Genomic DNA, 19,364 nt, shown 5'->3' on the forward strand with positions numbered 1-19,364 from the left:
TATGCAACCATATTGTGAATCCAATGGGCTTGACTGCATTGAGGGCTTTTTAAGATTAAAACAACATGACAATTCACATATACTGGCCTTCAGTAGATGTCTTAGCCATGACAGCACAAGAGCGCTAGATTGATAGATCCGTCAGCCTGGAGGACAGCATGATCTTGCCTTCTCGGCAAACTATGTGTTTGGTGTGAGTGTTAGGAACATGTTTAGGAGCAGGCTGTTGCTCCGCTCTGCTGGAGTGACTTGTGCTGACACCCCAAGTGTGACATGATAATGAAGACAAATGGTCACATCTAGTCTTGTTAATAAGCTGAACAGTTAGGCTTTCTCTCTCAGGACTCAGCAGTGACCATTTAGCATTATCATACACCATCATCTGGGATTCTTTCTTCATTTTTGCACCAGTTCAGCCCTTTAAGTCGACTTATCGTAAGAAAGAAGGTCTCATTCACGAAGCATGCATATGCATGAGTTTGTGTGTGAAATCTGCATATGAACATTTTCACGAACAAATCATGATTCATCAATACTCGTTCTAAAATGTTTTCGAAAAAACATAGGGTCACACTTTAGATTAGGGTCCAGTTCTCACTATTAACTATGACTTTTGCCTCAATAAACTCCTAATTACTGCTTATTAATAGTTAGTAAGTTAGTTGTTAAGTTTAGGTATTGTGTAGGATTAAGGGATGTAGAATAAGGTCATGCAGAATAAGGCGTTAATATGTGCTTTATAAGTACTGATAAACAGCCAGTAAGCTAATAATATGCATGCTACACTCTAAAAAATGCTGGGTTAAAAACAACCCAATTTGGGTTATTTGGCAACCCAGCGCTGGGTTGTTTTAGTAAAGGATTAGTTCACTTTAAAATGAAAATTAGCCCAAGCTTTACTCACCCTCAAGCCATCCTAGGTGTATTTGACTTTCTTCTTTCTGATGAACACAATCGGAGTTATATTAATAAATATTCTGATGCATCCAAGCTTTATAATGGTAGTGAGCGGGATCAACGAGGATGAGCTGAAGAAAGTGCATCAGCTGCAATCATAAACGTACTCCACGCGGCTCCAGGGGGTTAATAAAGGCCTTCTAAAGCGAAGCGATGCATTTGTGTGAGAAAAATATTTAACAAGTTATGAAGTAAAATATCTAGCTTCTGCCAGACCGCCTTCCATATTCAACTTACGAATAAAGTGTAATGCCTCTCGCAGTTCAAAACGCTTACACTACGTCCTGCGCCTTCTTTATTCAAATTACGATAAAAATTTTGTGAAAAAACACTTTTAGTAAGCTGAATATGGAAGGGGGTCTGGCAGAAGCTAGATACTGTATTTTACTTTATAACTTTAAATATGGATATTTGTCTTACATAAACGCACATATAACCCAACAAAATGACCCAACAGGCGCAACCCAGCATTTGGGTGGAATAAACAACCCAGTGTTTTTTTTATAGTGTAATAAGCAACTAACCCCGGGTAAAGGAACATTTCACACTTGTAATTTAGAAGCAGGGTTAGCACCGCTTTTTACCCGGGGTTATGAAACCCTGCTCCGGAACAGGATTAGCACCACTTTTGCACATTGCCAAACTTATACAGTGTGAAACGATGCGGTGTTAGAATGTTACGACTAGACGCTTAGCAACAGATAACCAATTGCATACTCATATTTGACTGTTTTAAACGTCACGGAACGATGTATATAAGGGTCAATGACGTGACGGGTAATTTTTTTTTGTCCAAAGGCCTTAATAATAATAAAAAACAAAGATATGACATCCAACGTATGTAAGGTAGTACAACTAGATCTCTCTTATTGAATCCAAAAGGCTTTCATTATATTTTCTACATATAAAGGTATTTTAAAGATTTTGAAGTGTCAAAAGGTCATTCGGTTTAACCGTCCAAAGGTCAATACAGCCATTTCATTTGTGATTAAAATATCTTAAAATGTAATAAATGTATATATTTTTTATTCTGGCATGATTTTATAACATCATATATCAACATAGTGCTAAATGGTATTAAAAATTATGTGTAGAAGTCGTTGCTTTGTTATGAGAAAGAATGTCCAGAAAAATGAATTTCATTGATGTCATTCGGAGTAACCAATATAAAGGGACCATTTTGGATCAAGTCATGTGGTCAATATCATGTGACAGGATGTGACATCATTCAGACACCTGCAAAGGACCACAGGGTCATGAAACAAAGTAACTAACTCTCTTTTAACTATTTGAAAAATTCATGTTTTTACTTGATCATACGCATGTCCCGAAACATCAGGTCATTCGGTACAACCGCTATAAAACATGAAAAAAATGTTGCAATATTTTAAAAACTTGTACTAAATATAAAATGTTTGAGTGTCCTTTTGCTAGCTAGCTAGATATCAGCCTGTTAGCTTCGATGGTTAATATCGTCATTCGGTGTAACCAAAAGTGTCATTCAGTAAAACTGAAAATTTGGTTAAACCGAATGACTTTTTTCGTGACAAATTTTGTCCATCTTGTAAAGAATGACAAAAGCAGTGTTAATTGATTATAAAAACCACATAATCTCATTGTTAACACTTAATAAAAGTTCAAAATTAATTATATTTCCATTAGGTTTTTTTTTTTACACTTTTAAAAACCATCAATGACCCATAAACAGTAAATTCAGCGCTTGAGAGGAAAATTGTCAAATGCTGTCAGAAAATGCAACAATTTGAGTGAAGAAGAAACCGTTTCATTCTTACATTTATATTCCGAAACGTCCATTCAGTATAAACTCAGTAGTACAGTCGGCAACGGTAGAGCTATGTAAACAAGGCCTGCGTTTATCCAATCAATGACACTGACAGCGCAAATATAAATAAGAACGTTAACCCAGGGTTTAGGAATGTACAATGTGAAACGTCAGTGAATACCCAGGATTAATTGTTAACCCTGGGTAAATTATGAGCAGTGTGTAATATAAAGCAAGGTAACCCAGGATTCCATTTGCCCGGGGTGTAGAATGACCCAGGGTTAACTATTTCAAGTGTGAAAAGCCCTATTTATGTCCAGCTTTGACTAGTTGGAGACCATATAACAGCAGCTAGCTGTAGCTGGATTTTCCAGCAGGAGACATCCAAACAATGAACACACACCAAACACTAATGTGTAACTTTATCCCTCTTCGATTTCTTTGAGCTCCTCAGTCAATATGTTTGCCTTTAATCTATGCTTACCTTAGCATAACCATCATGCTTCAGTCGATGCTATACCTGGGCTGATGGAAGGAAGTCAATTCACCTCGACTGAATAAAGAAGGACGACACAAGTCTCCTGGATGCTACGGCACATTACGTGGGTATTATTGAGCTGCTAGAGCGCCCACTTTTCTCCAAGTTGTGGGTGTTGGCCACTCTCACAGAGAGAGTTCCTGGCAGATGGGAGCTGAGTGAGATATGGAGGAGCCTGGCGACCTCCCAAAAAAGAGAAAGCATCTCCTTTAAGTCAGCTTGCTTCAGATAATGGTGCCGCTAGTGCCTGTAGTCAGGATGAATGCCACACAAAATCTGAAAGACTTGAGCTTGAGGTACAGGTTGTGAGAATTAATAAGAAGAACCAGGCAAATCTATGAAGGATGGAGGGAGGGATCCTATTTTTACACAGTGCAATGTGCGGGGACGGATGGCCATGTGTTCAGACAGTGGGAAAGACATTTTAGTCGTAGCTGCAACTACAGTAAACAATTTGCCGTAGAGGTGGGCTAGGGTATGACAATGCGAAGCAGCTATTGTATGTTAATGGTCTCAGAGCCAGCTGCGAGCCGGCCAGAAGTGTCTGTTCACTCACCGTGACTGTCCTCCCCCATGCCTTCTTCTGTTCTCATTTCTATTTCAGTCTGATGGCCCATCTCACTTCGACGCAGTGCACATCTTTACCCGAATTAGCCTGTTTAAAAGTAACCAACACTGTTTCGCTAATCTCTCCGCTCACGTTTCACCCATCCTGATGTGTCTACTGACTAATTCATAATGAAATGAGAGGTAAAATATCTCCTGAGCCTGGCCCAGTACAACTCAGGCACAGATGTGAGACTTTTAACCTTGATGCTTAATAGAGGTCACACATTTAGTGGAATGCTTCTGCGGCTGAGGAGCAAATGCTTAATGCAGCTAACAGCCCATTTTTACAGCAATTAAAGTAGAAAGAAACAGAAGGACGGTGCATATTGGGAGCGAGGCACTCCATGTAATCCAATGCCGCATTTAAAGCGTAAGAGGCCCTGAAGGTCAGCAAACACAACACGACCACACCTCACACAATCAGCATCAGTGGGCCAGCTCCACTTATCATAGCCACCGCTTCACCTGACGGATCCCTGGCGGCGCTTTGACATTGCGCTGAAGGACCCAGTTCTGGAGCAATGACAATGGCTGTTGGCTACCGGATCACATGGCTACTTAAACACTGAGCTGTGCCCTCCTCCCGTGCCCTTGATCGGCACGCTAATCTAGTCCGCCGGTCCGCGTTCTCATTCCCCTCTGACATATCATATTTAGTCTTGGGTTCCACCAGGAATTGCTCAGAAGGAGTACAATCTCTTCTAATAAGGACAGTAGTGCTGCCCTGATTCCAGCAGCCATTCTTAAAAGGAGAAAGCATTTCCCTCAGAGGACGTATTATAAATAAGAGACCAGGCCACATTTCTCCTCTTCCAAGAGACAGATGCTCCTGAATGGATGACCTTGAAGGATAGTTTGAGTTGGTAATGTTGGCACAGAAAAGTACTTAACGCATGTAACGTTGATCTTGGGCGTGAGAGCAATCTGAAAAAGGGGTGGGGACACATCGTAAACCTGATCAGCCTGGCTCATGAATATTAACTCTTTCTCCGCCAGCATTTTTTAATCATTTTCACAAAACTTTTAAGAATATTTTGTTGTATGAATATCTGAACATGCAATATGTCAAAAGAAAGAAACAAACAAAAAACATTTTATTTTAGCTTCATGCATTCTTTTTTAATCAACACTTGAATGTGGGTAAAAACAATATTTTGAACAAAAAGCTGAGAAAATTGCATTTTTGACAAAGACTTTGGGCCCTGTTTTAACGATCTAAGCGCATGGTCTGAAGCTCATGGCGCAGGTGCACTTAGAGCGTGTCTGAATCCACTTTTGCTAGTTTAACGACGTAAAAAATGGTTGGCACGCCAGGCTCATGGTCCAAAAGGGTTGTACCTCTTAATGAGTCATGGGTATGTTTTGGGAGTCTCATTTCCAACTTTAAAAGCCAGTTGCGCTTGTACCATGACGGATTCACTATTTACATTTGCAAGCAGAAAGTCTGAATGCTTCTCCAGAGGGGAATCCTTTTATTTTTAATATTTGGCATGTTTGTGTGCTGCTGCGTGTCCCTGTATGTGTAATAAGCAGAGTGGACAAGCTTTGTGCACACACCTACTAACATGCCCTTTAAATAAAAAAATACTGCGCCATTGACTTTAGACCATGTTTTTGTTGGTCAATGGCGCAGTCGTTTTTCAGTTGCCTCCTCAAAATAGCAACACGCCAACAATGCACCTGAACACACTCAGACCAGCATGCCCACGGGCGAACAGATGGGCGCGAGTGCATTTAAATAGCAAATGGCAACGTGGCGCTGGACGTGAAAATTAAAACTGTGTCGGGCTGAAACTAGCAAAAAACACTTGCGTTCTGCCTGCCGTTGCATTGCACTGGGTGTATGATAGAGCCCTTTGTGCGGATGGGATTCAGAACATTGATAAAAACATTGATGGAGTAGATTGAGTCCATCAACACTGCTAAAGCTTCACAGTCTTTTCTACATTTCATTCAGTAACGTTAGCCAGTTAATGAATGTTTCATGATTGATGATCGCGCTACCTTGCATGTGCGTAAGCAATCACTTGTTTCTGTTTCTTCTTCACTTTATTTTGGATCCGGAGATTCTGTACTCTTTCAGAAGATGTGTAATAGCGCCCCCTACAGTATAACAGTGAAAATTGTGTCAATGGCAGAGAAGCGTTGTGCCATAAATGATGGAAAATACTGTCAATAGCGAGGAAAGAGTTAGGTTGTAATGTAAATTAGTAGTTGTAACTCATTTGCTGAAATGCAGCAAGCGCTAGGCATGTTAGTATCAGTCATTACTGTTCACATGTTTGTTTGTTTGTTTGATCGACTCCTGATGCAACTGGTTGGTGTTGACTTAAAGTTGGCCTTAAAGGGTTAGTTCACCCAAAAATAAAAATAATGTCATTTATTACTCACCCTCATGTCGTTCCACACCCGTAAGACCTTCGTTCATCTTCAGAACACAAATTAAGATATTTTTGTTGAAATCCGATGGCTCCGTGAGGCCTACATAGGGAGCAATGACATTTCCTCTCTCAAGATCCATTAATGTACTAAAAACATATTTAAATCAGTTCATGTGAGTACAGTGGTTCAATATTAATATTATAAAGCGACGAGAATATTTTTGGTGCGCCAAAAAAAACAAAATAACGACTTATATAGTGATGGCCGATTTCAAAACACTGCTTCAGGAAGCTTCGGAGCGTTATGAATCAGCGTGTCGAATCAGCGGTTCGGAGCGCCAAAGTCACGTGATTTCAGCAGTTTGGCGGTTTGACACGCGATCCAAATCATGATTCGATACGCTGATTCATAACGCTCCGAAGCTTATCCCGGGCGATTCAAAGTTTACTGTCAGTGGCTCAGTTTGATGCTTTGCTAGTGATACTGGAGCCACATATTAAAAAGACATATATGTATTGCGCACTTTGTTTGTCATTCAGTGCTTTGTGCTGTGAGACGAAGTGGATCAACTTGTCAGACGCCATTCTGGATTTTGGCGTTCGCTTGTACGGTGGCTCTGAATTGTCAAAACACCTCTCAAAATGCTTGCTACAGATGCAAAAAACGCAGAAAATTGAACCCGATCCAGTTTTTATTTTATGTTTTATGACGGACGAAAGTTTTGGAGGCAGTGTGTAAATGTGATCGACACAACATGAGGTTGTATTTATGTTTTTTGTTAATGTGTGAAAATTATGGACTCAGTGTGCAAAGACCCCTAGGGTAACTTTGCCGATTTTCAACCTGCTCTGTATTGCTACAGTGCAGGTAGTATATGTCAATGATGCACTCTTTCTCCGTGTGATCTGCACCCAGATATTCCTGTTTATTTGTTAGCGGTCTAAAGTCCAACAGAATGATGCAAAATGCATAATTTTGTGTCATCCAAGCAGACCTTAGAACTGCTGATTAAACTTTTTTGCCACCCATGGACAGTCAGATTCAAAAGTGCATTATGGGTGTTGAAGTTTTTGGCCAAAGGGAACACCACAGCCCTTTTCTTCTGATTTCTCTAGCCAATTTCTACTGCATAGACAGCCAAGTTTTATTCTAAGCCTATCTTGCCAATGGTGAACTACCTCTTTAAAGCTGCCGTTTTATGTGGCCGGCTACATTTTACTCTCTGCACAGCAGCCACGCAAAACAAAGCTCTTGAACTATAATGAAAAGTATCTGAACAAACTTAAGAATTTCTATAAGTTTGGAGACATATTTGTAATGGTCAAGGCATGATATACATGGCCTCCTGGGCTCCATCAAGGTGTGTTCAGGGTCACGCAAATGGACGATTCTCTGTCAGACATGCACTTAAAGGGGGTCGGGCCACTCTCAATGACACTGGCGATGGGCAGGTGTGCTTCCACTCATGAAATGTGACAGCTGACTGTCCTGAACGCTTGGTGAATTGCACATTGGGCTCCCCATCAGTCATGCCTGATGCCTGCCTAACATGGTTAACCACAGCCAAGTCACTTGCTGATGTGTTGCGTTTTCATTTTGTCACCGTGTTGCTCGCCCTCTTGACCTCTACGTTTATTTTTGCACCTGCGTGTGCGTCCTGTAGCGTTGATGTCGTGTCATCCCTGCCGCAACATTGAGCTGAGGTGTTGGCACATTTCAGCAAAATGAGAGACGTAGATGAGCACATTCTGGATTGTTTTCAGGCTGACCGCAACAACGGCTACTACAGTGACATGCAGAAAAAAAGCCAACTGATTCCTGAATCTCACTTGCTGTAGATTGTCATTAGCCCATTTACACAGAAACAACCAAAGCAAGGTAAAACATTGCCAAAAAAAAAAAGTATCTCAATAAAAACTGTTCGCCAAAGGTTTAAAAAAAATCTTAATATCTCACAGTTAAATTTATCTCATTATAGGGATGTTTAGAAATTGTAATGAAAAACAAGACAAATACTGATGATACTGATGAAGAAAGTGTTTTTCCTTTGTATTCACACAGCTTCAGTGTTTAATATGCACATCACTGAATGTCATCATGACAAACACAATCTTGTGAGTCAGCTTTGGTGTGATTGTGCTTGTCTTGTTAGATCGCTCTGTGTAATCATCTGATTTCAGACTAGTAATGTTACTGTACTGCATCAAGTATATATCAAGTAATATCTATTTATATAATTAACAATCTTTTTACCTCAACAATTTAGCTTTATTTAAATTCATATTGACTATAGAAATTTCCATGACCTTATAAATTGAATGAAAATTGTATCATATACCATGGCCTCAAAATTACACTTCACTGATATTTTTCTAGGTTTTGCAGGACCGTGTGACATCACAATGTAATATAGGCTCCGCCTCTTTCAGCTGATGTCTGAACAAGCACACTTATTTTTCAACCACCTGTCTTAAAAAGACACTTTGTTCCCTGTTTTTTCCTCGTTGAATATTCTGTTACACTTGATCTGCCACATTACGAAATTAAATTGGGTGAATCTGCACATTTTATATTAGTCATTGAATCGCTTTCTCTCGCAGTCATGCTGTGGATAAGTAAAAATCGGTCATTCACTTGTCCAAGTTGCATGTACGGAAAAAAATAGTATTTTTGTGGTGTAAATATAATTTATTCCGAACCAATATTCTCATCAGTGTTCAGTCAGCTTTGACATATTTAAATCTGCATATTTTCGATATTTACCCTGAGGACATTTTTTTAATCTTTATAAAGGGAATTTTTTTCTCCTAATCTTATTAAATGTATGCTTCATCTTTCATTTTAAATTCTTAAATTTGATCAATAAATTCAGTTAGAATATTAAGACTCTGTAGGTGACTGTAGGTTATCAAACAAATTATATTCATAATTTATTTATATATATATTATAAATAATTTACACTGAAAAATTACAACTACATCAAATAATGTTATGAAATTGTTTTAAATATTTTTTGAAAATACAAATAAGAAATGTTGGGAGGAAAATGAAGCTTCTAAACATGAAACTAAACCGCCAGTAGGTGGCGGCAGGTGACCGTCTTAATGAGTGAGTGAGTCATTCATTCAAACGATTCATTCAAACGTCTGATTCATTCAAGAATGAGGCAGTTGTTTGTAAATGGGTCATTGAATCTTTGACTCAACCGATTCATTCAAAACGTTCAAAACAGTACTCTTGGTCGTGTGATGTTGCTTAACTGTATCATATGTTATAAATATAAAAACACCACATTTTACCGCAGTATGTTAACTGAGTTTCTTTGTGTGTGCTGCGTGAGCCTCAACAGCATAACTTTGTTACAGTCAGTACATTATACATTGTATATTATTATCTACTATCGATTGCCACACACTAAAGAGTCATTGTCACGTTTTGGTGATTCCCGTTATTTTTTTCTTATTGACGTTTTACTCAGGCTGCTTGTCCGGTCGGGCAAGTAAAATTCTCTTTCTCTTGCCTCTTCAAATAATCCACTTATCGCGGACAAGTGTTAAAGGATTAATTCACTTTAAAATGAAAACTATCCCAAGCTTTACTCACTCTCAAGCCATCCTAGGTGTATATGACTTTCTTCTTTCTGATGAACACAATCGGAGTTATATTAATAAATATCCTGATGCATCCGAGCTTTATAATGGCAGTGAGCGGGATCAACCAGTATGAAGCTGAAGAAAGTGTCTCCATCCACATCCATCCATCATAAACGTACTCCACACGGCTCCAGGGGGTTAATAAAGGCCTTCTGAAGCGAAAAAATATCCCTAGCTTCCGCCAGATTGCCTTCCGTATTCAACTTACGAAAAAAGCGCAACTTATGTCGCGTCAGTTACGTTTTTTTTGTAAGTTGAATACAGAAGGCGGTCTGGTGGAAGCTACATATTTTACTATCTAAGTCATGGCAGTACGACTTAGTTCTCTGTAAATTTAGCCATTTTGATGTTACTGGGATGATCTTTACATTGGGGTTTATAGATAATGAACATGAGATGTTACTCAGCCATTAACAACATTACAGTACATGCTAAAATGTGCCTTTTCTCACCAATGACACATACAAAAGACAGTGACCCAGTTAACAGAGATCATTCTCAGAGCTATCTGGTCTGTAATAATGTTAGCACAAAAACTATTAATATATTGTTTTTACCTGAAATGTTTTGTTAGATGTTTTTGGGAACACTTTATTTTAGGGTCTTTTAACTAGTTGCTTATTATCATGCATATTACTAGAATATTGGCTGTTTATTAGTACTTATAAATCACATATTAATGCCTTATTCTGCATGACCTTATTCTACATTCTTAATCCTACCCAATACCTAAACTTAACAACTACCTTACTAACTATTAATATGTAGTAAATTAGGAGTTTATTAAGAGAAAGGTTGTAGTTAAGTGTGAATATGTGTTCCCTATACTAAAATGTTACCCATGTTGCTACTTGAGAGAACATTCAATAGTAACGTTCCCATTATGATTGCAAAATGGTTAAAAATGGAATGTTTCCTTAATGTTCGTATAACAAAGAAAACACTTTTTCAAACAATTAAAAACCTGGACATTCAGAGAACATCCAGAAAAAAAAAAAAAAAACTTAAACATGAGCAAAACAGTTTTGGAACATATTTTTAGCTGGGGAAAAGCTATACATAAAGCAGAGATCCATTGTTCGTGAGTTATTTTTACCGCAGTGGATGCTTCAGCAGTAACATTACACAGCTTGGGGAAAGTTTTGAAAAGTGCTTTTCTATAGGCTGATTTCTCATATGTTTTTCATGAGTTTGGGGGCTCCTGTGCTTGTTAAATGGCAGCTTTGTGTTGGAGATTCATCTGAGCCCGACATCAGAAACCTGACACTGATATCCCAGCTGGGAGAGAAAGGATGGTCAGTGCCACACTCCACACACTCCACACACACACACACACACACACACACACACACACGATCCCTCTGCCCACGGCAGCTGTGCTGTCATTACTCCACACAGGAACTATGAGAGCGTGGGTTTGAAGATCCGTAAGCCGCTGGTGGATTGGAGGCGTTCACGGATAAAGAACAGACATTTCCTTACATTCACAGGCTTCCAGTCTCAACAGGAAAAGCCCTTGTCAAAAAACACAGCTTCACCGCCACAATGTCTAATTAAGTTGCAGTCAAACGGCAAGCAGCCATGTTCACCACAGCATCATGACAGATGTTCAAGATTTATAATGAAGTCCCGTGCTGAAACCTCACTGTCGATGTCCACCTACCTCCACAGATCTAAATTCATGTACTTTTGTAAATCACCATGTCAGTGCAAACCTTTTTTGTTTGTAAGTCACCTTGAAATCACTAAAGCAAGATTACTTAAGGACAGAGTCATAACTCTACTGCATATTAAATATTGCTGCTCGTGAATTACATTATACCCTATTATATATACATATATACATACACATATATATAAAATGTCCTGATAATTTACTCACCCCCATGTCATCCAAGATGTTCATGTCTTTCTTCATTTGAAAGGAAATGAAGGTTTTTGAGGAAAACATTCCAGGATTTTTCTCCATATAGTGGACTTCACTGGGGTTCAACGGGTTGAAGGTCCAAATGTCAGTTTCAGTGCAGCTTCAAAGAGCTCTACATGATCCCAGACGAGGAATAAGAGTCTTATCTTAACTATTCGTCATTTTCTAAAAAAATAAAATAAAAATTATATACTTTTTAACCACAAATGCTCGTCTTGCACTGCTCTGTGATGCGCCACGCATTACATAATCACGTTGGAAAGGTCACGCGTGACGTAGGTGGAAGTACTGATCCAGTGTTTACAAAGGGAACGTCAAAGACTAAGTCAAACGTCCTTTACAAAAAAAGGTAAAACGATGTCGGACGATTTTGAAGTTGGAGGAGAAAATGAGATGGAGTTTTTCGCCCTACCGCGGTACTTCCACCTACGTCACGCGTGACCTTTCCAACATGATTACGTAATGCGTGGAGCATCACAGAGCAGCACAAGACGAGCATTTGTGGTTAAAAAGTATATAATTTTTATTTTCTTTAGAAAATGGCTGATGGTTTCTCTAGATAAGACTCTTATTCCTCGTCTGGGATCGTGTAGAGCTCTTTGAAGCTGCACTGAAACTGACATTTGGACCTTCAACCCGTTGAACCCCAGTGAAGTCCACTATATGGAGAAAAATCCTGGAATGTTTTCCTCAAAAACCTTCATTTCTTTTCAACTGAAGAAAGACATAAACATCTTGGATGACAAGGGGGTGAGTAAATTATCAGGAAATTTTCGTTCTGAACTGAACTAATCCTTTAAAGTCACTATGAAATCAAAATGGACGATTCTTTTTTTAAAGAAATATTTTTTATGGAATTTTTTATGGAATATTATAAATGATTTATCGGTGCACATCATTATTGTGTTAAATTCATGTTCCTGGTAATCTTGAATCAGAATGTCTTCTTGCAGCATCTCTTCTCTTCTCTGATGACGAGGGCGGGGCAACCTGTCACTCACATGAGATCCACCAATAGTAAACCACAACCATCCAATCAATTCCCCACAGACAAAATAAAGCCCCGCCCTACATTTGTTCTTGTTCCAGAAGGCCTTTTTACTCGGATATACGGCAAAATAGGGAAGAAAAAAATAGCGAAACCTCCCTTTAATGTTTGCTATGATACTGTTTTATTTGTAATAATCTTTCAAAACTGTGGAAAAAATGATTACATTTAAACAGTTACCGTAAAGTAACAACATTCTACCATGTAGCCGGAAAGTTGGAAAGAAAACACTGAATATTTGTTCAGTCAGTGGTAAGGTTGTGTGATTAATCAGTTTAAATCAGGAAGGAGTGTTCAGTTGAGAAACAGTGTTGGTCATGCTTGATAAAGCTCAGTCATCAGTTCATGTTCATTTAAAGAGTATTGAGCCAGAAAATTAATTTAGCATGTAACTATGATTAGTTTATAACAGGGCTTTCACCATGAATGGCAGAATACATTTTAATTTGAGGCATTTTAAACCTGGTGAAATAGATGGAGATGAGAACTAAAGTCAGTACAGTTATAAAGTACATAGCTGATCTGCTTTGTTTCATACATTGTTTTAACATACTTGAGAAACATTATTTTATGTTCGTAGAGGAACATTTATTATCTTTGATTTTTGCTGTTTGGTTTTTTAAAAATCTTTCTTTAAAGTTAACAAGTCTACTTGTCTTGTCACAGACTTTCTATATTAACTTATTTGCAAAGAATCCAGAGTTGAAGTGAACTATATAGGCTACTGCACACCTCCATAACAGAGAGATATTGATTCAGCAAAATGCCACTGAAACTAGTTTTGGATAAAACAATGCGAGCAAAGAATGATTTTATCTCTCTGTTATAAATACAGTAGGAAAACACTCTTGCACAACTGATACTGCAGGATGTGATTATTATAAAGCAGTTACCAGCAATAGCAAATTCATTTCACTGGCACAAGCCATCTTCCCATCAGTTAACACACCATGATCATTTAAAGGGTCAAGACACGAATGCTTCTGACGTGACGCTTACATTCAGCGTAGGGAAATCTCAGCCGTTAAGTGACTAAACGCCAGTTGTCGATGTTTTCTTTGCATATGTATTGGCCCGAGTGACATCGCAAATCATGCAATATCAAAATGAGCCGTTTTTGGAGCTTTATTAAAGCTGCTGTCCGTAACTTTTTTGGTTAAAAATGATTCAAAATAAATTTTTGAGCAAGTACATAACCAGCCAGTGTTCAAAACTATCTCCTTACCTTAGCCAATTCACAAAGGTAAGCTTGGAATAATGTTTTCTAATTTGGATGGTACTGGTAGGTTTCCGTGGGAAATTCGAGCATGTTGTCATTCATCTTTGCGTCATTACGTCATGTCTGTTTACATAAAGAATGAGTCCCAGCTAGTATCTATATCATGTGAGAATGCTGCAGGTGACGGATATGACAAATTAACGTTAGAGATTAGACTGTACAGAAATTGAGATCTGCAGGTAACGCTAATACACATTAAATACACAGTCATGCAATGCTGATGTTGTTAACATGAACAATTTGAGAAAATGTCTAACAATAATAATGATTTTTATGTGTTGATGTGATCTGAGCTAAGCGATCGTTAGATTTAATCACCATTGTAGCACGATTTATTGTAATGCTTTTTTTTCTCAGTTGGTCAGAACAAAAGTGGCAGATTTGTTACTTGTTCAGATGACATTTTCCGGTGAAAATTCTTATTTTGGTCATACTTCCAAGACTACAATCTGTGATTCTGAAGTACAGTATCCACACCGATGTGGAAACATTAGATTCATCCGCGCTGAGGAGCCGTGTCGAGGCACAACCCACGTAAAGATGATAATTTCACAAATAACTGCAATTGCAGGTTTTGAACAGAGATGGCGACAAGAGGCAAAACTTACGGACTGCAGCTTTAAATAAATGCTTTGTTTATAATGAGTAGGATGTTTTAAGCTCAGAAACTGGAAGGATGTTTACAAAGACCTCTTATATGTCACAAGATCAAGGCATTTGATTTCTCATGTAATGTCCGCTTTAAAGGGTTGGTTCACGCAAAAATGAAATTTCTGTCATTAATTACTCACCCTCATGTCGTTCCACACCCGTAAGACCTTCCTTCATCTCCGGAAGAGAAGAGATTGTTGAATAAAGTCGTTATTTTTGGGGGTTTTTTGCACACAAAAAGTATTCTTGTCTCTTCATAACATTAAGGTTGAACCACTGCAGTCACATGACTGTTTTAATGATGTACACACACTTATTCCCACACACACACACTTATTCCCTGCTCTTTGTCTATATTTGTCCCAAATATACAGCACTTCGTGATAAGTGTATATAAGCCATTAAAAGCACTTTAAAGCACCTTTTTTTTTCCTTTTTTTTTTTAGCTAACACTTTCTGTATTTTGCATGTTTAATGTAATGATGTCTTTGTCCTCATTTTGGTAGCTGAGCTGAAATCAGTTTCAGTTAATTTGTCACTAACATGGAAATTCAGTTTTTAATGCATACTTTATGCATTCTTTTCACAGCACACATGCTGCATTCTTGTAACAAATCCAAAACAAACCTGTTTCTGCTTTACAATGCCTTTATATTTATTAATTTAGCATATGTATTGTTTTTTAGCAGACTGGTTGTGTACTTCTCAAAGCCTTACTTACAATTAAATATGGCATTTGCCCTTCAGCTGCTGTATTGATTGAGCATTTACTTCTATTGCTGGTACTGTAGTCTCAAACACAGCGCAGTGATGTACAGATGTGCATAAATGCAGGTGTTCTCATATATTTCTCGTCTCCATGTGCTGCAGAGTGAGTGCCCAGCCAATACCCAGAGTGCTTTATGTGTAGGGTTTCCATGGTGATCTATTTTTAACCACAGTGAAAAAGCTAGGCATTAAAATATGCAATGTTGTTGGCCCTCTCACTCTCTCTCCTGCGTTTAAAAGGGTAATTTTTGAATATCATATCAACCGCATAAGCATATGCAAATATGTCTGCTGAAAGTGAAAACGTGTAAAAAATTCCATCACAGTTTCAGCTGCATGCTGTATAAATAGCAAAGATAAGAATGTCTTTGAGAGAGCTAACGTTCACACAAAGTGCAAAAATCAATTTTTCATCACTTTAACGCACACTTATTCCCTGCTCTCGGTCTATATTTGTCCCACGTATACGCCGCTTCATGATGAGTGTGTATGTGTCCTGGTTTTAGACACTAATTAATATGATATTCAGTGGTCTCATAAGTCCCGAGAGCATGTCGATTCACACTTGTTCAGTGAGTAATGAGGTCAACTCCACTTCTGTAGCGCTCGCTCCATTCATTCCTTCGTTCTTCCTTCCCCAGTTTCTCTTTATCTTAATGCTTATTTCATCATTTCATAAAACACTTTAAGCACATCATGGCAGACAAACTCATCAGTGTGCTTTAAAGTGCACACTCTTTAGATTTAGAGGCGAAAGGTCCATTCGACGTGTGTATTGCATTCCAGTCTAGTACACTGAAGTCAGATGGTGCTCTGTGTGGGGAAACATTTCTATTGTTATACTGTGAACTTGTTCCTCTCTCTTCTGACATGATAGTACACTTCAGCATGAATGTAATGTTTTTGGACACTTAATTGCATGTTATTTACAATAAAATAAAGAAACAAAAAAATCCTGCACACTATCCTAACTTGGAAAAAGGACTTTATCACAATTTAATCAGCAATGTTTACAGACATCGACACAATTTGCAAATAAATTAAATGAAACGTCTGGTGCTCTTCAGTCAGTTTTTTTGGGGGAAATTTTTTACTTCATATATGTGTATATATATATATATATATATATATATATATATATATATATATATATATGCAAGCAATAAGGTACAAGAGGCTGTGCTGTATCATAAATAATTCACAGCTGAAGGTCGTTGTTAGGAACGATGCGAAGCGGAGTAACCCCTTCAGCCGTGACTTATTCACAATACAGCACTAGCCTCGAGTGCCTTCTTGCTTTTATAAAACGGTTACCACACAATACAAATATTAAAGCCAAAAAATATCTATCAATGCAACTTTCATGAAGTAAACTTTCACTAAAAACCTTCCTTCCGCCGGAAAAAAAAATAGTCCCTGACCGTGAACAGCAACAGAAGTTACATTATTACGCCATTAGATGGCGGTAAAGACTGTCTTTATGAAGGAGTCATGCAGTAGCGAAGACTTTTACATTGAAAAGACTGAATTGCGCTGTCAGTCACGGGAAAACCCCTTAACTGTTAAAAGGACAAGATATCGCAGTGGACATTTTAATAATGAACATAGGACTGACCTGAAAGAATATGCTAAATCTTTATGCAGGTAATAAACTCACTCACTCAATCTTTTTCTCACAATACTCTTCTACATAATACAGTAAGTTTCAATGAACAATATCTTTTGAGTACATACAGTTACATTGCTAAGTGTGGTTGCTAAGGGTGTTGGGTAGTGATACCATAGACTGTAAAAAAAAGATGGACGACGCACCTTCACTCTCTTCCATTGTAGTAACTGAAGTCGCCAGTGTGTCAATATGGCACTGACATCTTGAGTATTGAGTCTGCGCATAGTTAACCTGGAGCCCGAGTCTGCGCAGTAGCGAGCGCAAAGTGGAGCCACGATATCAAGGTCCCGCCCACACTCCCGCAAAATCACTTAATACTGCAGAACATCATTATGTGGGTGTGAAATACACAGTTCTGGAAATGTAGAAATGAAAGTTAAAGCTCCAATCTCCTCCCGAAGATTCAGGGAAAAGTCTGTTGGTGCTTCAGTGACGACTTCGCTCAGAGAAGCTGTAATCTCAGCTGTCAATCATGTCGTCAAAACCCACATTTTTTATAGCATCAAATAACTAACTTAAAACAAACGTATTTAATGAACGAACACTTTAACTAACATCAGCGTGATAAAAACTGCCTAAAATGAGAGAAACCATCTTTGGAAGAAAAAATATTAGACGTGTAATTTGACTGTTTAGTTTGTCTCACGTTCATTACATTACATGTATAGTGTCATGCCACTATACTATGTATAGTGGCATGATTCAAAAAGGTTAAATTGTCCTGAAATAAATAGTCTTGTGCTCTCATTTAAAAATCTCAGTTAAAAGCGCACTGGAAATGAATGGGAAACAAATTTCATCTAGTGGAAGCGTTTGGTACTGCGCCCAAACAAAATCTTACTGAAAGCTAATTTTTTGACATATCAACTTCAAAAGGTCAAAAAGTGTATAAATGCATTATAACTACTGCATTAATATAATTTACTATCATAAAATCCCATAAAAATACGTAATATTAAATAAAAAACATGATCAAACTAAAATATACTACATTCTTTTCATTGAAATTAATACAAACAAAAAAATCAGTCATTTTTGAGTACTTAAGTACATCTTCATATGTAATTTGATCATTCCTTATATTATATTTGAAATATGGTTAAAAGTATACTTCTGTATAAAACATTAAAGTATAATACTGACAAGCATTTATGGTAAACTAAAATATTTCTTTTGAAACTTGTATGTCATGTATTTAAATACATTTGTAATTATAGATTTGTAAGGATTAAGTTGCAGTATTAAATTTAAATGTATCATCAAATAACACACTGCAGTTAATTATAATCAAGTACTTTACATGTGCAAAACATGTAAAAGTGTTCTCTCTTTAACTACACTTAAGTGGCCTTTGATTATATTAATATCATAGTATCTGCAAGTACAGTTATACATTAAAAATTGTAAGTAAGTGCACTTTCAGTACAATTAAGGGCACTTGAGGGCTCTGCTGCAGCTTTAAATGTTCTGATATGTGGAACATGCAGAAGCACAAATGGGAATTAACAGCATGTGATTCATATGAGCATCATGTTGCTTTGGTGCTTTATACACTCCAGTTCTACTGTACACCATAACAACATATTTTTTGCCACTGCTTAATATCAATCAAAACAAGCTATAAATAGAGCCATAAATGCTGAACGCGATTGACAGACGTACCTGCTGTTTTATGTCCGCAGGCTTCCTCAGTGTCTAATAACAGAGAGCTCTGAAAGGCACGAGGCAACTTTATGAATCCATATTTGTGTCGCACATGCAAGACTGCAGTGATTTATTTCTTTTCCCTGTCATTTTTAGCACTGCAACATGATTCAGCCGTTTGCTGACACCTGCTAATGACTGTGTTTATGATTCGCAGTCTAAACCACATGAAACATTAACATATTTATATCTCTGCATGCTGTCTTCCTGTTCCCTTTAATAAACCTTTAAGCCACGTGACGACAAGCGTGATCGTGTGCTCTGAACTCTGGCTTTGCTGAAGTCGCACATACAGTATGTGCGCATCTCAGCGGTTGCGGTCCGTGTCGATCACAGGAACCGGGCTTGCGTTCATGATGAAAGCGACGCTGAGACCCACGCGCTCAGCCACGTTT

The 19,364-nt window shown here is 38.0% G+C and overlaps 1 protein-coding gene across 11 annotated transcripts in view; it reads left to right on the plus strand.

The window, feature by feature from the left end:
* Positions 1 to 19,364, plus strand: part of atp2b2 (ATPase plasma membrane Ca2+ transporting 2) — a 158,423-nt gene that overhangs the window by 74,576 nt on the left and 64,483 nt on the right. The window lies entirely within an intron of this gene.

This window comes from Ctenopharyngodon idella, chromosome 11 (genome assembly GCF_019924925.1).
Source record: "Ctenopharyngodon idella isolate HZGC_01 chromosome 11, HZGC01, whole genome shotgun sequence".
Classification (NCBI taxonomy): Eukaryota; Metazoa; Chordata; class Actinopteri; order Cypriniformes; family Xenocyprididae; genus Ctenopharyngodon; species Ctenopharyngodon idella.